At 40.4% G+C, this 5,581-nt stretch overlaps 1 protein-coding gene across 1 annotated transcript in view; it reads right to left on the bottom strand.

The window, feature by feature from the left end:
* Positions 1-5,581, bottom strand: part of TG (thyroglobulin) — a 155,150-nt gene that overhangs the window by 32,878 nt on the left and 116,691 nt on the right. The gene's annotated exons all lie outside the window — the stretch shown is intronic.

Here is a 5,581-nt window from a genome sequence, read left to right as displayed (position 1 = left end):
AAGAGTACTGAAATCAGATGATATATGGAATCCAAAAATTCACTGGGACCAAGCAAAACATCCTTGTGTGTGTTTGATTTTGAACACGTTTCCTCCGGGAGATTTTAAAAGCTCTGCAAAGTTTCCCTGTCTCAGATATCTACAACCTGAAAGATTGCCCTGAGGTCATGTACTGAGCAAAACAAAGACTGCAAAAGGTTCTGAATAGAAGTGTCCCCCAAGTTCTCTACTGCAGGGGCAGAACAAAAAGCTTGGGCAGGGAAATCATGTCACAGCACGGGACATGTATGGGCTGGCAGTAGGTACAGTCAAAGCTCAGTGAGTAAAACAAAACCCCCAAACTTCTGCCAATACATTTCTGAGGGGAGGAGAGCTTGATGGAGCCTCAATCTGGCTGTGGGTATTTTCTCTTCTTTCTGTGAATGGTTACAACAGGTTTATTTGCTCTTTATTCTGTACTTTTTCTTCAATTTTCCACCTAAATGGCCACTTCCTCAGTTTGCTTTTTTGGTAACACCCATATTCAGGAAGAAAGTCTTGCATCTGGGGTTTGAAAGAGACAAATCTTTGGGGTTTGAAAGAGATGTGGAATCTACTACTTTTAATCATGTTTAATTTTTGCTAGGACTGGAAGCAGGGGATAGAGAAACACAAGGCATCATTCAAAGAGTATTTAGAAACAGTACCATTATGTTTCCTTCCAAGGTTCATCCAAAATTTGTTCCAGGCTTTAGAAACATAACTTTTCTTAGGACAGAAGTTATGCAAGCAAAACTGTACCAGTTCTCTGCTTTACAAATGCACATCAAAATTCAGGGTCATTGTTTCTTCATTGTTGTAAAAAAACCCAAAAAAACCTTCAGGAACATATAAGTGATCATAGAAGCTGGTATTGCCTAGAACTAATTTCCTTTCTTTTTTTGAGCTTGCAGTTTTCACGTTAAACAGAAATGTTCCCTAAACACTGAATTCACATTACAGGTTGGGCTCAGGACAGAGAGAATAACAGAGCTACACTTAGCAGTTCCCTCTTTTCCTATAAAACTATAATTTATTTGTGTGATTAGTCCCAGAAACCAATAATGGAGGGCTTGTGTACTTTAAAAAATAGTACTACTTAGGCAGAAGCAGAAATAGTGGAGGGCCTGTTTGTTTCCATTACATGACACCCATATTACCATCAACATGACAGAATCATGAATCAGAAAACCAAAAATCATGAGATCAGTTCAAGAATAACAAACACTGTGTTCTTTTTGTTAGTCCTCTGATTTTTAATTCTCCAAGAATTCTCCTGTACCCATGACCACAAGAGCTAAAAAATTCACTTTTAAAACTAACAAGTGAAATCTTTGCTGTTCCAGCAGAGTTGTTTATTGAAAGCGAACCTCTAAAAATGACATATACAATAAAATTGTAGTCAATAGTCACTTTGTCATCACTGGGGCATCATTTAGAAGTGATTTACAAGGAACTGAAGCCACACACACTTCTTGTTTTAGCTGTCCTTACAGACAGACCCACAACAAGGGGGAAGGGGTAGACAGAGGAAGTTCCATTGACATTTTTGACATCGACCAAGTCGAAAGTGTTTGAAAGAAGAAGCAGTAGCAGCTGTTTTACACAATCCACAACAGCATCATTACGCTGCTCTCCAAAATTCATAGGAGTAGGAGGAACTTTACAGTGTTGGGCAATAGCACCTACTGCAACAAGTGATGGCATTGAAAATGGGAGTCAAAGTCTTGGGTACTATTTAGTTCAGGGACCAGGAGCAATGCCAGCATTTCTTAATTTCTCTTTTCAATATTAGAGGTTCAGATACACAGTTGAAATTCAGATACCAGGAAATGTTGCAGCTCACAATGGTGAGAAGCTGATGAATCAGTATTACATGAAGGTGAATTCTCACTTTGTTATCAGGCTGTGACCAGCGGAGCTGGGGCTGGTGACTCTTGCAAACTTTTCTTTTGGGACATCAGAGCTCAACAGACTTTCATTGGTGCTATCTTGGCCATCCCACTTCTTCCTCCACAAGCTCTTGCTGCTGTTCTGATGAGATGATTAAACAGAACATACGGACTTCTGTTTGGTTTGTGTGGCCATGTTTTGGTAGTGAGGGAGTCTAAATGAAATAATTGCAGTGTTGTGAGGAAGAGTGAGAATGGAAAATCCCAGATGGTCATAATCATGCTTTACTTCTCATTATCCTGCTCTCTTTAATTGGTAATAAACTAAACTAATTAAAATAAATTAGTTTAATTTCCCCGTCTGTGCTGGTAACCAGTGGGTGATTTCTCCCTGTACTTAGATTTTCATTTTATTTTCTCTCCCGTGCCAGCTGAGGAGGGCAGAGCAGGTTTAGTGAGCAGCTGGTGTCCAGCCAGAGACAACCCACCACAGTGCTATCACTGTACTCTGTACCTGCCTCACAACCTATCTGGAAAAGACAATTGCCATATAAGCTGCAGTGCTGAATGTCTTTTGATTCCTCATTTAGTTTGGAAGCTCACTTCTGCAAAATGTTCCAAAAATTATTCAGAACACATCTAGTGATTAGAAACTTCATGGGAACTAGATTTTATCACCCACACTCTGCAAACCCAAACGCAGCTTCCTCTCCTCACATCATGATCTCTTGTTTTTTCCCAAACTGACTTGAAAATTAAATTCTTTCTTGTCTCCTCAACACACGCACTCCCTGCAAGTGCATGGGGTTTCTCTGATGGTTGCAGCCAGAGCAGGTTTTCTGTGTGCCCTGAACCATGCTCTAGGCAATGCAAGCAGCAATTACAGTAACACCACCCAAAAATGAGATCAAAAGACATCTAATGCAAACAGTCAGAGCAAGGAAATGTCCTGAGAATTCTACTTTCCCAAAAGAGCCAGTTGTACAGCAATATTTTATTTGCTAAAAATAGGCACTCTCCAGGCTCAGATGCACACAGTTCCCAGCCAGAAGTATCTGTCAGACCATCTGGTTTGACCTCCAGGATAGCCAGGGCTCTTCCATTTCCTGACTGCTGAGCTCAAGTGCTTCCTATCCTTTAAAACATGGCTTGTGTTTGATCTTGCATGAAGCATTTAAGCTGGGCTCAGAGACACAGAGAAATGGATACAGCAGCCTTCTCCTTGGTAGTTTGTGCTTAAGGATAATTACTCCATGGACAGGCAACAAAACCTTATTTCTGTTTGAGGGTACCTTCAGTTTCAGCTAATGGCAGATTAAAGATACTGTTTAAATCCCGTTTTTTCTTCCTGCAAAAATAAGCAAGCTGCAACTAAACAACCACTGACTCACTTTTCCAATGAGTTCAGGAGCTTATTCTTTAACAGACTGGATTTAAACTATTTTCAGAATCAATTTGGGCCCTATTTGCTTCTTTCTTGCAGGGTTGTTTTTCAGTGTCTTTCATTGTTTTTCCAGATAACCAACTCTGCATAGTGACCAGTGCTTACAAGACACCAAGGCTGCAGGGCTCTGTGATGACATTAATGTCATTCTTCCAGGCTTTCATGAAGCCTGGCTTCAAGAGTCTGGAGAAGTAGAAAGCTTTGGGAACAGCTCAGGGAATCTCTGTCACAGCTAAGACATTTGGCAGACAACTGGCAAACACCAGCACAGGGAGTGTAACAGGGAATGGTTGGGTCAGTCCAGCAATGGAAGGGGGATCTGAGAAAGAAATATCTTTCCCTCCATAATTGTCTACTAGACTGTAATTTCCATATAAAAATGGGGGGAAGGCAAGGATTCTCTCTCTTATATCAAAAATAACATTTTGAAGAAGGAAAATTTATTTTTATATATCAGCCTTTGCAAACCCCTCTTTGCTGACATCAGAGGCAGCCCTGCAAGGACGATGTTCCTCTCACAAGTGACTCACAGAGTGCCTGTGTCAGGTTAGTGACTTGAATAACAGGATATGAATATTTCTAAGATGACATACGAAGTCCCACTTAATTCATACAAGCACTTTCTTCCATTTAGATGTAAACACTAATTATCGATAATTCTATTTGACACAAGGTATTAGCTAAATGCACAGAAAGGGTAAATCAGCTCTCATCCTTGCACAGGAGCAGCCAGCCACCAGCAACAGGCAGAAATGACAGGGAAATGGAGAATTCTATCTATCACCCTCCGCTGCAAACTCATCTCTTCCTCTACAAGCATGATACAAACAGTATCTGACATTTACTGTGTTTCCAGCAGATCATGTTCTATCAAGCAAGTCCAACTTCTCCTTAAGTGTGACCAATCTCTCCTGCTAAGTCCAAGACCTGTCCCATTCCCAAGTGCATCTTAGGATGTAACTTTATTTCTTGTAAAGGCACAAAGACTGTCAGAGGCAGCCTAAGGCTCAGGGTGGTGAAAAGGATTGGGAAAAGGCTCTGCCCATTCCCACCTGCAGACATCCCCGAACCCATGATATTTTAGTAATTCCAGAGACACTGTTCATCAATTCAGGGAATGCCATTAATGGATATGCATGTCCCATCCTTGTGATTTGAAGAAAGCAAGAAGGTCCTAAACAATAAAATATAACTGGCCAGGGTAACCACGGAGCTGTGCTTTAGACTGATTAGCTTATCAAGCTCCCTTGTGCTTTCCTGACCCTTCAAACTGAAGACTGCTCTTACAGCCCATCAAAGAGAAAGAATATTCTCCTGAAATTACCAAATTACCAATTTTTTGCACAGCTTGGGGATTTGATCAGTGTTTCCTGGTTTCAGTAACACTTACACAACAGCTCCCACATAAGTACTTACTTGGAGCTGCTGTGGTGCAAAGTGGGAAATCTGCTAGGGCGTGCTGGGTTATTTTGTTTTCTTTAGGTTTGTCAAGAGTTTTTTAACATTTTCCTGTATTATGTTAGGGAGTTTTTCAGATCCCATCTGGGTTATAAGAGCAAAGGGCAAACCTTAATAAATCCTTTAGACTTCTATATTCATACCCACAGTACAACATTTTTCAGTGCATTTAGTCAGGTTATTCAACAGGCCAGTATCTTGGTTCCTCCATCTCAGACACTGAGATGAGGAAGGTCCTGAGGCTTCTGCACTTTTTACAACAAATGTGAAAATGGGCTTCACATACTGGCTTTCAATCCATATTTCTTCATTGCTGATCTTAAGCTTCAATTATTTGCAGACAGAGGTATTTGGTGTACAGAGTGAAGCATAAAGCAAAGGCTGCATTTCTATTCAGACTCAATAAGAGAGAAGAAAATGTTTTGTGCCTCTTCCTGTCTGTCAGAAAAAAAATAGTAAAACTGCTTAAAAGAAAACAGTTGGGAAATGAGCATTACTGGATAAATAAATTCAGAAGAAGAAGAAAAGAAAATAAACCCTTTTTGTGTAAGTAATGCAAACTGGGTTATTTCCCTCATTTTTTATATCTGCTGAAACCAGCCCTGATGCAATACATTGAAAACCTCCCTGTTTTTCTCAGCCCATAGATAAAATGTGCCTTCAGTAGTGACTTGCAACAGGAACCTCATCTGTTGCAAACACTTTGAGCCTTCCTTATTTCTCAGAGGAAGTATGTGGCCTGTTTGGCAAATGCTGCTCTACATGACAG

Source organism: Geospiza fortis, unplaced genomic scaffold, assembly GCF_000277835.1.
Source record: "Geospiza fortis unplaced genomic scaffold, GeoFor_1.0 scaffold94, whole genome shotgun sequence".
Lineage (NCBI taxonomy): Eukaryota > Metazoa > Chordata > Aves > Passeriformes > Thraupidae > Geospiza > Geospiza fortis.
This window is presented reverse-complemented; position numbering and strand designations above follow the sequence as displayed.